The following is a 16,469-nucleotide window of genomic DNA, read 5'->3' on the forward strand; positions in this document are numbered from 1 at the left end:
TATATAACATCGCATTAGTTTCAAATGTATGTCAATTATATCTCCATTAAAAACATGTTTTAACTTTACTATCCAGCACTTTGGTTCCATCAGTCCCCCTATTTATAATTTCCCACAATGTGCTACCCTTAGAGAAGCTCCAAGTCTTTTACCTTTGTTTTGTCTCTATCTAAAAAATGTATTGCTCTTTTGTTAAGAAACTGTATAAGCCCAAGTTCCAATGAACCTTTTGAGTTACTCATCAATGAATATTCATTTGTATGTCAAATGCACAAGTTAATGAACTTGTTTTTCTCTTACTATTGTCTTTCATTAATTAAGTTGCATGACCCCAGCTAATAAACCTAGAATAGGTAGAAAAAATGATTTTTCTACGATGCTACAGCAAATTAGCTAGAAAGAAGATAGATTTTTATTCACATGTGTATATGCTGCAGTTCACAGAAAAATGTAACTCAAGGAGGTGTTTAGAATATGGGGCTTATATACCATCTTAATAGGTGAAAGGAGGAAGAGTATTTACAGGAAAACACACAAAAAAATTTTTTGGGACATGATATATGGGCCCTTAGGAAAAGAGATGGGAAATATATGGTAGTTTTCTGACAATGTCTGTTTTGGGTGTGGTATGGAGACTTCTCATCTCCAGGGATAAAAGTCAATCTTCTCTGGCTGCTACTGGGAAGGAAATTTATGACTGAGTTCTTTGAGGAGGCTCTGCTTTTTGGCAGTTTAAGAGATTTCAGGAACTCAAATACCTTCTTGAAATAATTTTTATGCCACAGTAGCCTATGCTGGAGCCCTTCAAGTACCAAGACTAACAAAACAGAGGAGAGAGAGGTTGAGCTTAATTTCAAATATACTAAGGACAAGTGGGGATTTATATCAAAAAACAAAAAGTTCGTATTTAAAAGGTTAACATCAAGAGAGTGAAGACACAACCAAAAGAATGAGAGGAAATGTAAAAAAATAAATAAAACTCACATATTGGTACAAGACTTGTACTCAAAATACATACAAAAAGCTATTAGACTAGTAATAAAAAGACAACCCAATTTTAAAATGGACATGATATGAACATTTTTTCAAATAAGATATACAAATAGTTAATACACACATAAAAAAATGCTCAACATCACTAACCATCAGAAAATAAAAAACCACAAACACAGTGGGATACCAGATCACATCTACCGCTATACTCAAAAGATAGACAAGTATAGGCAAGGATGTAGAAAAACTGAAACCCTCACACAGTGATGGTGGTAATGTAAAATGGTGCAACATCTTTGGAAAATAGTCTAGCATTTCCCCAAACAGTAGAACAGATTTACTACATGATCAGCAATTCCATCCTCGGTACATACCCAAGAGAAATAACAACATGTCTACACGTAAACTTGTGCCCAAATGTTAATATTGCTCATAATAGCTAAAAAGGGGAAACAACCCAAATGCCCAACTAATGAATAATAATATAGCATACAACGAAATATTTGGCAATTTAAAAAACTAACATACTGTTATATACAACATGGATTAATTTTGAAAACATTTTGTTACATGAAAGCCAATTACAGAGAACCAAATATGAAATGATTCCATTAATATGAAATATACAAAATACACAGATTTATAGAAACAAAAAATAGACTAGTGGTTGTAGGGAGATAGGTATGTTAGGTAGTGCTGGTGAAGAGATGTGGGTTTCCTTTTAGAACAATGAAAATATTCTAAAAGTGACTGGGAATGAATGTACAACGCTGCAAATATACTAAACCACTGAACTGCACATTTCAGTGAAGTCAATGTAAGTCAAACCTAAGCAAAGATGTTTAAAAACAGCTATGTGATAAATGCTATCATAAAAGCATACACCAGACCAGCAAAGAAGTCTGAATTGTGTAGTAAGGATAAGGAAACCTCTGAAAAAAAAAAAAAAATCACACTTGGGCTAAATCTTTTTAAAAATGCAGTCTGAAAGTTTGCCAACAAAACAAACCAAGGTACAGGGTTTCAGATGAAATTAAAAGCACATGCAAAGTACAAGAGAATACATGAACGTCCTCAATAACTTCATATATGTTAGGACGCAGAAATTCTATTACAAACTAAAGATTCTATTGGAAAGGGCAGCACAAGCAGATTCATCAAGAACCTTGAATTCTCACATTTATTTTTTCTTGAAAGCAATAGAAGTTTTTTTTTTTTTTTTTTTTTTATTTATTCATGATAGTCATAGAGAGAGGAGAGAGAGGCAGAGACACAGGCAGAGGGAGAAGCGGGCTCCATGCCAGGAGCCCGACATGGGACTCGATCCCGGTACTCCGGGATCACGCCCTGGGCCAAAGGCAGGTGCCAAACCGCTGAGCCACCCAGGGATCCCCAGCAATGGAAGTTTAAAAAAATTTTAACCAAGGAAGTAAAATTATCAAACATCTGTTACGTAAATTATCTTGACAGTTCCTGGAGGATGGAATGGAAGAAGGGAGTTAAGAAACTGGTTAAGAGGCTACTTATTTAAGTAAAAATGAGGACTTCCCAAAACCAGAAGCCACAAGCATAAAGAGAAGGGGGCCTGGACTAAATGAAAAGTAACAAGCATCAAAGAGAAGAGTGTGAGGAAACTTCAGATGTTGGTGTGGGGGGAACAAAGAACGGAAGACATGGAAATAAATGACATTATGCAAGAAAAGCTTACAAAGGTAAAATAACAAAATACGGGATAGTTTTTCTCCAACTTGAGAGGTCTCTATGTAATGAATTTACATCAGTAAAATCCATAAATATACTGGCAAACTAACCATAAAGATTAACATTGCTTCATTAAAAAATCAGATGGCTCTAAAAAGGAAAGAATGGAATTTCAGCCACAACTAAACTTTTCAGTAACGTTTTAAAAGGTTTGGATTAAAGGCACAACAGTGTAGTACTAAGAGAAGGAGGAAAAGCAACGTTTCAAGTATCCAAACAGTGCTCACAGTTCCTAAACACTTAATATGTATTAGTTCATTTAATCCTTACCAACCTTGCAAAATAAATAACCTCTTTTCCTAAGAGTGAGGCATAAAAAAGCTAAGTAATCTGCCCAAGGCTGAAGAGCTAGGAAGGAGTGGGACAAGTTCCAGAGTCCACATTTTTAAACAAGTTGTACTGGCTCTTAAAGGCAAGTATTTTAAGATTAAGAAAAACAACAGCAACAAAACAAAAAATCCTTTGTATATCAAGACACTACCATAAGCAATTTACATACATTATCCTCAAAATCATCCCAGAAAGTATTTTTCACCTAACCATTTTTATAGGTTAGGAAACAGATTTAGAGAGATGAAGAAATTTGTGCAAGATCACATTGTATGGCAGGATGATTATAAAATGGCCCCAACTCTCTAGTATCCATACTCCCTGTGGCTCTTACCATAAGAAGGCAGTTGATTTCTCACTTTCAATCTTACCTGATCTCTTAATTTGTCTTAGCCAATAAACAGAACAAAAGAAACATGCCAGTTCCACGGGTAGATCTCAAGAAATCTCACAGGTTTCCACTACCTTTCCAAGAATACTGCCATGTGAACAAGCCCAGACTAGCCTGATGAGTAATGAAAGACATGTACCTCAGTCACCCCATAAGAGCCAGTAACCCACCAGAAATGTGAGAAGGCACCCTAGAGCACCACCAACCTTCCAGGTGACCAGAGATATATAAGTGATCCAGATGAAATGAGCCAGATCTAGCCCAGATGATCAGAACCATCCATCTGATCCACAGATTCATGAATAAAATACATTCATTTTAAGCCAACAAAATTTTTTTTTTTTTTTTTTTTGCAAGGGGATATGGTGGTTACAGAGCAATAATCTATTGAAATTCACGGTAAGGAGAAGAGCTGGAATTTAAAGCCAGGCCGTCTGGATCCAAGTTCACCCTCCCACTTACTGCTACCTACATTATAGAACTTCTAGCTTCAGAGTAGACAAGACATGCAATACTACCATAGCATTTTCCTTTGTGAAAAAGAGATGTCATTTATGCTATTTCATGTTATTAAAAATTTATAAAGGCTCAAAATACTAAATATAATTCTTGTTTTCTCCTTTAGGTTAAAAAAAAAAATCCAAAAAGCATATTGGACCTAGAATTAGAACTACATTGCTATAACCACCTTTCCACTAACATAAGTTAGATAATAAAAAAAACTACATATATTTTTTTATATTAGGTACAGAGTATCCTGATAAACTGTTTCCTGAAATGTACCTATACTGACTTTTATTAACTCATTCTTACTCTTAAATCATTTACTTTGCTTCCCAATTCACTGATCTGCAACACATCACATCATCTACCCACCTATATGCAACTATGCCCATATAGTTCCCTTGGTAGATCTTTGTTTCCACCAAGAGATACAGCAATGATTCCATTAAACTGGAAGTTGAGATCACCACTCAGCCACTTACTGCTTTTCGTGCCGATGAATCAACAAAGGAGATTACAGAACTAACTGGGGTCGAGGGATCTTACTATCAAGAGGAAGCTGGGTTGCCACTACACAGAGGAGCTTTAAAAAAAAAAAAAAAAAAAAAAAAAATGTCTTAAATGCAAGAGTTCCTCTGGGACACCACTTAGTATTTTCATGTAATGTGATTAAAGTCAATCCAGCCAGGACTGCTAATGACCCAGACCCTCAAGGAATAAAGCCTTGAGTCATCCTACCAGGCAAGCAACCACAACCAGCTGAGGTACTTGCCAAGAATAGAGAGTACGTGGAATGACAGCAAGAAAAGGCAATTATAGATCGCAACTTCAACCACATAATTAGTTACAGAAATGAACATTCTACTATTTCTTCCTATTTTGATATAAGAAATTAGTATATATATTAGCCAACTTACTTTTTATCTCCCTTTTTACAACCATCTAACAGTAGCTAATCTCGAATCAGTACTTAAGTTACAGGATATTAACTAGAAAATGTGACTTAAGCAGGAAAAAAATGAACCCGACTGTAGATAAAAGCATTTTCTTTCCTCTCTTAAGAATATTTGTATGTTAACAGTTGGAAAAGGATAGTTGCATTATGTTCATCCAAGATATAGTTTTGAGGGATGCCTGAGTGGCTCCACGGTTAGGCATCTGCCTTCAACCCAAGGCATGATCCTGGAGTCCCGGAATCAAGTTCCACATCAGGCTCCCTGTGGGTCTCTTTCTGCCTCTGCCTATGCCTCTGTGTCTCTCATAAATAAATAAATAAATAAATAAATAAATAAATAAATAATCAATCTTTAAAAAAATATGTAGTTTTACAAATGACCAAGTTAAATATGATGAAAAGAGGTGTATACAGGTGCCATGGGGTCAAAGAATGGACTGTGATGGTTTTTCATTTTCAGCTAGGTTGCAACTACATTTCAGCTAGGTTGCAAATTTCACTCCCTGCATGGTTGCAGTTAGTTAAGATCGGCCTCAGAAGACATTCCCATGAAATTCAGAAGATAAAAGTTAAACAACAGTCATATTCAGAACTTCATCAAAAGGTTAGGTAGTATTGCACTTCCCACACTGTCATGGATCTTTGGGTCCACCTTTGTTGGTATGAGATAGCTACTCCGCCCATAGTTCCCCTACCTCCTACTGGAACTCCTCCTTTGTTTTTCCAAGTTATACTGGGGTAGGTTGTGTGCAGTTCCATGGTCAAGGTATGCCACCCCTACTATAGATTATCTACATCATCAAAGTTGCAGGTTTGGAAGCAGTTGAAAGAACAATGAAGGTAGAACTTCAAGGTTGTAGGTTCTAGCTACTTCTAAGTTCCAAATGTTCTTTCCATGTTTCAGGGGTCTTTTTTCTTAAAGATTTTATTTATTCATGAGAGACAGACAAAGGCAGAGACATAGGCAGAGAGGGAAGCAAGCTCCGTACAGGGAGCCTGATGCAGGACTCAATCCCAGGACCCTGGGATCATGCCCTGAGCCAAAGGCAGACGTTCAACCACTGAGCCACTCAGGTGCCCCTCCACATTTCAGTTTAACCTTCTCCATTAATGTCTATCTTCCCTTCACACACGTCAACACGCCTGACTTCAAGCGTAGCACCACTCTCAGGAGTATATATCCAGTTCTCGCAATTGGTAAAAACCAACCACTACAGTAATTTTACTTCTCTAACCAAACCCTAGATGATAGAAATGAAAATGTTACTTAGGATTAGAATACTGTGCAAAGGCCTGAACGTGCCCACCTTTCTCTTCTCCAACTCATATTACACCCACCCAACTGAAAAGAAAAAGTAAAATATCACATATTAAGACTATCATGAAACTCGCTTTCTTTCCATCAACAAAAACACTTTAGGATTTACCTGAAGAACAGTAAGTGTGAAGTGCATTTACTTTCTAAAGGGACAAGTTCAAATTTTTAAAACTACATTCTTATAAAGTTATAGTAACATTAAAACAAAATAGACTGTCCAAATTCAAGAAAATTAAAAATAAGCACACCTTAATGTATTAGTGTTTTTAGGCTATATTAATGTTGACCTTAGATGCATGTTGAAAATACAAAGCAACAAATCTCTTAAAAGATGTGCCATGTAAAAAAAAAAAAAAAAAAAAAAAAAAAAAGGATGTGCCATGTAGGGATGCCTGGGTGGCTCAGCGGTTGAATGTCTGCCCTTGGCTCAGGGCGTGATTCCAGAATCCCAGGATCAAGTCCCACATCAGGGACTTCCTGCATTGGAGCCTGCTTCTCGCTCTGCCTGTGTCTCTGCCTCTCTCTCTCTCGGTGTCTCTCATGAATAAATAAATACAATCTTAAAAAAAAAAAAAATATGTGCCATGTCTAAACCAACTCACCTAGTTCCCCCTTTAATACACTTTTTTCTTTTTTATATCTGTATAAAAGGGAGAACCACAAACTCAAGTTTTTATAGAATGATCCTGAAGGGTCCTGTGGACCTGAGCTGGTCCCTAGCTAACCACTTAAAGAAAAACACATGTCTAACACCCCTACCATGGACATAAATTGAGAGCAAAGCAGTTGAAACCCTTGGATTTTAGTACTTTTGCCACAAAGCAGAAATACTAAGGTGGAAGACAGTTGAAAAAAATGACACTTCCCCCCCCCCCAATACTATCTGGTCCCATATGTCCCAAACTGCTGTCTGTCAAAAGTTCCTGCCAAAAATGGGGTGAAGGAATAGCAGCAAAAACATAGTTGTCCCTTTTACCAGCCTTCATAAACATTCTTTAGCTCCTGGCTCTTCACTACATGAGTACCTACTCAGACTAACTATATGTAACTGAAACAATAGTGAGCTTCTACCTTACTCTAAAAATGTGTAACTCTAAATAAAACAAGGTGTGTGTTAAGAGCAACTATATATATATTTTTTTAAGATTTTACTTATTTATTCATGAGAGAGACAGAAAGAGAAGCAGAGACATAGACAGAGGGAGAAGTAGGCTCCCGGCAGGGAGCCTGATGTGAGACTCAATCCTGGCACTCTGGGATCACATCCTGAGCCAAAGGCAGATGCTCAACCAATGAACCACCCAGGCTTCCCAAGGGCTTCCCAAGGGATTTAAGGCCTAGTTTGAAATGAATGAAAATTAGTCTATGAAGAGTTCTAATAACGGTGGGATAGCTTTTGTCTACTTGTGACACTAACCCTTCCACAGATGTCAATTATAAATTCTAGATAGAATGAATGAATGAATTAATTAATTAATTAATTCTGGATAGAATGCTTTTAAAAATGATTTGAAGGCCAAAAAAAAGGCATCTAAGAACTGGTAGAAACTGGGAGATTTGACCACTGAAAGAACAGAAGTACACCAGGTTCAAATTTATACGGCTTTTACCCTTTTCCCAGCTTTTCCCCCGCTAGTCTGTAGAAACACAAGTCCAGTAGACCATAAGCAGATAGCTGTAGTTTTACTTAAGTTCATGGCCACAGAGTGGCTGGAAACTCAGAGGAAATTCAGTAAAAGAGTGAGCCACAACAGGGGAAGCCTCAAAAACTAATATAAACTCCTTCAAATTCTTCAAGGACCCTTGAACTGTGTATGCTCAAGAAAGAGTCCAAGGAACCCAGTAAAAAACGACTGGGAAGTTTGAATAATTCAGCAGCAATATCAGCTGTTTCCCACTGCAGAGACATAAGCCTGGAGTTTGAATCCAGCCAAGTGACACGGCATTAGAAAACACCTCAGGCTTTCAATAGACCCATCTTAAAGCGTAAGACCAAGCCACCACAAGTTCAAGATGATCAGCCAGCAATTTAATCATACTCACCAAAGAAAATGGAGAATTTAGAAATGATATATTATCCACATTGTTCACTCTATAATTACAACTTTCTAGACATAAAAATAAGCAGGAAAGGGACACCTGGGTGGCTTAGTGGTTGAGTGTCTGCCTTCGGCTCAGGGCATGATCCTGGGGTCCTGGGATTGAGTCCCACATCGGGCTCCCCATTGGGAGCCTGCTTCTCCCTCTATGTCTCTATCTCTGTGTGTCTCTCATGAATAAAAAAATAAAATTCAGAAAAAAAAGGAAAATCTGACATATTATGAAAGGTAGGAAAAAGCAGCTAACAGAAGACCACAAAATAATTCAGATGAGTGAACTAACAAACAAGGATGTTAGAGCTACTACAAATATGTTGAAAGACTTAATGGAGGACAGGGTCACAATGAGAGATCTCCACAGATAAATGGAAATACTTTAAAAAAAAAAAAAAAAAAAGAACCAAGATACTAAAACTGAAGGATATGTTATTTTAAAATGGGTGTAAAAACACCAACACCCCCATAATCACTGCAGCATTGTTCACACTAACCAAGACAGAGCAACAATCCAAGTGCCTACCAACTGGTGAATTGATAAAGCTATATTATATACAAGAAAACACATTCAGTCAAGAGAAAGGATATCTTGCCATTTGCAACAACACAGATGCAACTTGAGGGCATTGTGCTGAGTGAAATGAATCAAAATAGATACTGTATGGTCTCACTTATATGTGAAATGTGAAATACATCCCATAGAGAGTAAGTTGGTGGCTTACTTACTTACTTACTTCCAATCTTATTGGAAGATTCACACTATTTGACTCCAAATCTTATGGTAATAGAGACAATATGAAACTGGCATAAAAGAAACAGATAAATAAAACAGAACTGAGTCCAGTTATAGATCTATACAAGTAAGTTCAAAGGACTCTGAACAAAACCACAAAAGTCATTCACTGCAGGAAAGGAAAGGGTTTTTTTCAAGCAATGATTTGGAATTGGATAAATGTATTTTTTTAATATTTTATTTATTTATTCATGAGAGACACAGAGAGAGAGAGAGAGAGAGAGAAAGGCAGAGACACAGGCAGAGGGAGAAGCAGGCTCCATGCAGGGAGCCTGATGTGGGACTCGATCCTGGGACTCCAGGATCAGGCCCTGGGCTGAAGGCAGAGCTAAACTGCTGAGCCATCAGGGCTGCCTGATAAATGTATTTTTAAAAATGAACCTCAACCCCCTATTTCATCATACGTAATAATTCAAGATGGATCATAGCCCTATATGTAAAAGTTTAGACTATGAAACTTCTAACAGAAAACACAGGAAGTTATTTTCATGACTTTTGGAGAGGCAAAGGCTTCTTACGACTAAAAAAGCATTAAGCTATTAAAGAAAAAAGTTGATTAGACTTCATCAAAATACACTATTATGGAAAAGAACTGAGAAACAGAAAAAATATTCAGCACACTAATGTGACAAAAGAACTTGTATCCAAACTATATTAAGAATTCTTGCACATCAATAAAAAGGTAACCAATTTTTTAATGTGCAGATATTTGAAAATGCATTCAGAAAACAAAATACACTATCAATACTAATATGAAAAATTGCCCAACATCATTAGCCACTAAGGAAATCCAAAATAAAACTACAGTGAGAAACCATTTCAAAAAAAAAAAAAAAAAAGGGATCCCTGGGTGGCGCAGCGGTTTGGCGCCTGCCTTTGGCCCAGGGCGCGATCCTGGAGACCCGGGATCGAATCCCACATCGGGCTCCAGGTTCATGGAGCCTGCTTCTCCCTCTGCCTGTGTCTCTGCCTCTCTCTCTCTCTCTCTCTCTCTCTCTCTCTCTCTGTGACTATCATAAATTAAAAAAATTTTAAAAAAAAGAAACCATTTCAAATCAAATAAAATGTCTAAAATGAGTAAGACTGATTATCCAAAGGTTGGCAAGAATGTAGAATCTCATACTCACGGTGGAAAATTACTTTTAAAAACTATATGGAAGTTTCTTATATAGTTGAACACACATCTGCCTATAAACTCATAATTCCATTCCTAGGTATTTACTCAAAAAAAAAAAAAATGAAAGCGACTGTTTGTATGACGATCCATATAGGCCTTATTCTTAATGGTAAAAAACTGGAAATTCAAATGTCCATCAACAGAAGAAAAGATAAACTTTGGTATATTGATCAATGAAATTCACTTCAGCAATAAAAAAAAAAATTTGATACTTTCAACTTCATGAATAAATTGAGATATAGATGTTCAGCCAAAGAAGCTAGGTGCTTCTTTGGACACACTGTATGAAGACAGAACAAAACTCATCTATGGTGTTAGAAATCAGAGTGCTTGGGGGAGAGGGAATTGAATGGAAAAGGAAAATGAAGAAACTTTCTGGGAGGACAAAATGCTCAATATCACCTTTTGGGTAATGGTTACATGGATATAACTGTCACACCTCAAAGTGAGTACCTAAGATCTGTACATTTTATTGTATTTAGTTTACATCCTGACACAAATCAAAAACTGATTTAAAAAAAAAGAATTTGTGAGCTCATTGTATTAATTTTCCTTTTTTTCTCTTAATCTTGAGTGGTCCAGATATATATTTAGAGTGTGTGTACATACACACTAAATACTATCTACTATGTGCTAAAAACTATGCTAGGTTCCAAAATAACTAAAAGTTCATGCGCTCAAAGGTTAACCATCTAGGGCAAGAAACACACTTAAATAACACATAACATGAGGGTTTCCATTACAGAGCTATATAGAGGGTCTTGTGAGAAGGAGAAAAAAACCACCACATATCGCCCAAATGAAGAGTCAGGTATCAGAAAACCCTATTAGGCGGGTGATGAAAAGCAAGAGTCTGGACAGGTGGACAATCAGGAATGGATCATTTCAAGCAGAGAAATATATATATGCATACAAAGACTTAGGACAAAGGGTCTAACACAATAGGAAGCAATGAGCAGTTCAATGTTTTTTGGAGGTCAGAGCCCAAGACATAGTGACAGGAAAACCTGGGATGGTAGTAGGTAGGTACCATGCCAATACTAAGGTATTTGGATTACACAGAACTTGAAGAGCCACTGAATAGTTTTTAAGCAAGGAAATGGCACATTCAAATTTGTGATTAAAACTATCACTCCATTAACAGTATAAGAAATAGCCTAGAAGGGAGTGAAAGTGGAAGCAGACAGACCTGTCAGAAGACAAATGCAGACAAATGAGCAAGTCGTGTTTACTTTTAGTAAACCAATGGCACATGGACTGAAGAGAAATTTAAGAATTCCCAAATGAACAGAAAAAGTGAATGAATTTAAGATCAGACAGTTCACAGGAAAAAAAATAATAATAAAGATGGCCCTTAACAACGTGAAAGACACTCAGCTTTACTTGTAAGAGAAACATTAATTAAAACTACACTGAGATACCATTTTTTCACCTATCACGCTGGCAAAAATCCAAAAAGTTTGATTATATGCTGTGTTGGCCAGGATATAGGGTAACAAGTATTCTCATATACACATTACTGTTATTACCTCTATGAAACACAATTTAACAACATCTATCAAAATTATAACAGCTATATATCTTTGACCAAGCAATTCCACTTCTAGGAATTTATCCTACAGACACACCTGCATAGTACAAAAATGATATATGTACAATGTTGCTTAATGCAGAATTTTTGTAGCAGTAAAAACTGGAAACAATCCAGCTGTCCATCAGTGGGCTTTATAGGAAAATTATTTTACATTACTGTATAATGATAACTAATATTTTAAACTACCAGTTAAACTGTAGTTCATAGGTAAAAATGAACACTCTGCACCTGTCAAGAGAAGGATAGTAGAGAGAATGCACAAGCACTAGCACTTTATACTTAATAAGTTAAGATCTCCAGGGTATATTAAGTGGAAAAAGTAAAAGACAAAGCAGTTAGTTTCCAACATCGATGTAAAACATTTGGGGAGGAAGGGGTAGGTGGGAGGGAGTATGGAGAGGAGAGATAAGATAAACATATTTGTAATGGCTGTATTTTTTAAATCCCCAAAAGGATACAGAAGAAATCAATACATTAGTAAACTATTTTAAGAATTTGGGAACTCCACAGATGGGAAGAGATGAGAAGGATGAGAAATTTCTGATTGTGTATCTTTTTTCCTCTTTTTGCTGTTTCACTTTTGAAGTACTAATGTACATACAGTATTTAAGAAAAATACTTTGAAGATGCAGTATCAGAATCAACAGGATTTGGATTTTTTTTTTAATTTTTGATTTATTTATGATAGTCACACAGAGAGAGAGAGAGAGGCAGAGACACAGGCAGAGGGAGAAGCAGGCTCCATGCACCGGGAGCCCGATGTCTCCAGGATCGCGCCCTGGGCCAAAGGCAGGCGCTAAAACACTGTGCCACCCCAGGGATCCCAGAATCAACAGGATTTGATAACTCATTTGAGAGGAAAAGTAAAGAAGGAGGGATCAAGTCATCTCTCATCTCTCTGACTTGATAACAAATCTAGTCATCCCTTACAATTTATTGAAAAACAGAGAGAGAGAGAGAGAGAGAGAGAGATCTGTGTTATTAACCAAGATAGGATGTTAAAGGGTAGAGGAAGGCAGCTCAGTTTTTAACACATTTTACTGGAGATAGTGTGTCCTATACAGTACTACACTAGAAAAAGACCGCAGGAAATTTAAGAGAGGGGTCAGGGATATAGTTAGTAGAAGCCTTGAAGAAGAAAACATTTATATCAGCCTAACTTATCTACAAATTATTTGTCCTATAAACTCAAACCAGAAAATAAACTAAAAATGAAATTAATTCAAAGAGACAGAATAAGGCCACATAAACATATCCTTTTCTCACGAAGTTCTCACTAAAATCTTATTTAATACATTTAATTTCCCAAATTCACAACAGATTAGAAAATTCAAAAAAGACCATGGGTGTTAACTACCAGAGGCAATTATTTGGCAGCAGCATGAAGCAGCAAAAAAATAATGAGGATACTACCAATATGCCAAAAAGTACAGCATTCTTGAAGTGCTCTTCATAGGAGTCAAAAGTCTCATGTTTTACCATCTAAGACTTGGCCAAAATAATCCCCCTTTCAAGAAGTTTTTCATGCTTCCCTTACTCTCAGCCTAACAGAATTAATCGATTTTCTTTTATCAAATTACCAATTTCAGACATTTTGTTTACACCTCTCTGAAAACTCTGTATTCTGCCATTTTAAATTACTTTGTAATTATAGCTGGTTTTTATACTATCAGTCTTCTTCTTCCTACCTGAATATACATCTCATAATTGACAAAATATTTCACCTATTTCTGAGCACAAATTTCTTGCACAGTATAGTATGCAAATATCCATTTAACAATTAACCATCTTTGCCTTTTCTAAAGTGATGTGAATGGGCTTTGCCACAAATACAGTATCCCTGAACCAACTTAAAATAGTGTTTTGTTGCATACTTAACAACTTAAGCATCCAGGTAAACATTTGGTCTGGCTTATTCCCCCCCCCCCCACCAAAAAAAAAACAAAAAACAAAAAACAATGAGACAAGTAGTAATAGGGAGTGACAGCTATCTCTTTCAAGGAAGATAAAAGTGTTCTAAAATCAGAGTGTGATGATGGTTGCATAAACCTGTGGATGTACTAGAGAAGAAATAATTGTACACCTTCAATGAATAAATTGTATTGCATGTGAATTATAGCTGAATTAAGCTGTTCAAATGTAAGGTATGTGTATAAGAAACAAAGACTTAACAAAATCAGGTAATTTGCCCATGGTGACATAGCTAGCTAGTGATGGAGAAAGAATAAAAACCTAAACAGTCTTCACTCTAAGTCTGTATCTTTAACCAAGCTCTTCTGCCTTCCTTAGAAAGGGCTTCATTCATCAAGCATTACCTCTAATGCCTACATATGCTCCTACTGCTGCTGAAGTAAAAAATGCTAGAGATCTTCCAAACTCCAACTAGAACTGCAAAGACTTTACCCAGTTAGATTACATCATAAAGGTATAGGAAAAGGAAAGTCAAAAGCTGAAAAGAAAGCTACCAAAGAGATCAAGAAAACAAAAAGGTACTCAAGACTTACATTTCAAAGCTTGCCATTCTGAGCAAAAGACTACATGAAACACATGAAATAGCTTGATGGCTTCTATCAAAGTTGGTGGGCAGGACTAATTTGGCTGAGCTGCGGTGAATTACAGGCTTCCTGGACTGGTTTTACTTAGACCCGGCTTCTCAACCTTGGCACTATTTTGACATATTGGCACAAAAACTATTGTGGAGGGCTGCCCTACACAGTAGGATGCTTAGCATCATTCCTGACCTCTCCCCACTAGATGCCAGTAGCACCACTGCCCCCTCTCCCCTCAGTTATGATAGCCAAAATGTCTCCAGATGTTGCTCAATGTTCTGGTGAGCGGCACTGGGGAGAAAGGCAGTGTCCTAAACCCTACATTTGAGAACCACTGGTCAAGACTGAAGGTAATGATGCAAAAGGGACAGCTATCTGATGTTAACTAGTGAAATGATAACTGGAGACAGACAAGAACCTTTTTTTTAAACAGTTTTGTTGAGATACTCTGACCTACAAAAGTTGTATATATTTAAGGTATACAACCTGATATTTTGATACTATACATATGCATTGTGAAGAAATAGCCACAATCAAGTTAATCGACATCACCTCTACATAGTGAAGGAGCCAGAGGAAGGGGACAGACAACAGCCCTTTAAAACAATCCCCTCCCAAGACTACAAGGAAATATTTCACTTCAGTTAAAAACAAAACAAAAATATGAAGCTGAGGATGAGGGTAATATGTAGAGATTAAATAGGTAACCTATGTAGTCATGTCAAAATCCCCAGATTTCTATACAGTTCAGCCTCTGACACTACAGTAGAAATATTAACTATGGAGAGGTACTACTAAACATCAGATAATAGATGTAAAGGATGTTAGAAATGAGAAGTGCTCCCTTTAATTTGTTTGAGGCAAATTCAGTTTCCCTTATAATTAAAACTAAGCGTCCCTCAGCTCTGGAGGAACTATCGAAATAACAAGGTCAAGGCTACCACCCCTCCCAGGGAAGAGGAGCAAACCAAATGACAGTATAAATAAAAATGAAATGACAGTTGAGGGGCGAAGGGGGGAATAGTGAGACAAGAGAAACATACAGAAGACAGAGATGACCCTATACAAAATTTATTTGTTTAAATAAATGACTCTCAAATCTCCCTTTCTGCCTTTATGTATCTTGCTAACACCAAGTTAAGGGCTTTCAATTCCCCAGTGTTGCACTTGGTAGTTCAAAGTCTAGCACTGTAGTCTCTCTAGTCAAAGCAATGCACCCCTCAAGGTGCCACAGGCTCTAAGATATCATCCCTCTTTAAAAGCTGCACCTCTCTCAGGTCATTTTAGATGGGGGGAGGGGGGGGGCGGAGTCAAGCAAATTAAGCTACTTAATCTAAAGTATGTTCCACAAGTAACCTCTGCCAAATAAGCATATCGACGAAAAAAAGTTTACCCTCACTTGTAATCACAGAAATGCAAACCCAAAACAAGATAAAATTTCACATCAAATTGGCAAAAAGCATACAATAAAGTCCAATGTTGGTGAACATGTAACATGCATACTCATATACCACAGGTGAGTGAACTATTACAACCTAATTATCGCTCAAAAGGAGTCAGAAAAAAAATATTAAATATCTATATAACAAAATATTCTAGGGGCACCTGGGTGGCTCTATTAAGTGTCTGCTCAGGTCATGATCCCAGCCAGGGTCCTGGGATGGAGCCCCATGTCCCTGCTAAGCAGGGAGCCTCCTTCTCTCCTTCCTCTCCCTCTGATCCTTCCAGCCCCGTTTGTGCGTGTACAAGCGCACCTTCCAACAAAATCTTATAAAAGATAAATAAAATATTCTAATCATTTTTAATTATTTATTTATTTATTCGTGAAAGACAGAGAGAGAGAGAGAGAGAGAGAGAGGGGGCAGAGACACAGGCAGAGGGAGAAGCAGGCTCCGTGCAGGGAGCCCGATGTAGGACTCAATCCCGGGTCTCCAGGATCACACCCTGCGCTGAAGGCTGGCGCTAAACTGCTGAGCCACCCAGGGATCCCCTCTAATCATTTTTAATT

General features: G+C 37.1%; 1 protein-coding gene across 12 annotated transcripts in view; it reads right to left on the bottom strand.

Annotated features, from left to right (window-relative positions):
- PDS5B (PDS5 cohesin associated factor B) overlaps window positions 1–16,469 on the bottom strand; it is a 180,022-nt gene that overhangs the window by 158,560 nt on the left and 4,993 nt on the right. Inside the window, exon 1 of one of the 12 annotated variants that reach the window (XM_035718412.2) lies at window positions 5,630–5,651. The exons of the other annotated variants lie outside the window; for them this stretch is intronic. The gene's annotated coding sequence lies outside the window, so the exon portion shown is untranslated. Of the gene's footprint in view, window positions 1–5,629; window positions 5,652–16,469 lie in introns of those variants that run through there. 12 annotated transcript variants of the gene reach the window in all.

The sequence above is a fragment of the Canis lupus genome, chromosome 25 (assembly GCF_003254725.2).
Source record: "Canis lupus dingo isolate Sandy chromosome 25, ASM325472v2, whole genome shotgun sequence".
In the NCBI taxonomy this organism is placed as follows: Eukaryota; Metazoa; Chordata; class Mammalia; order Carnivora; family Canidae; genus Canis; species Canis lupus.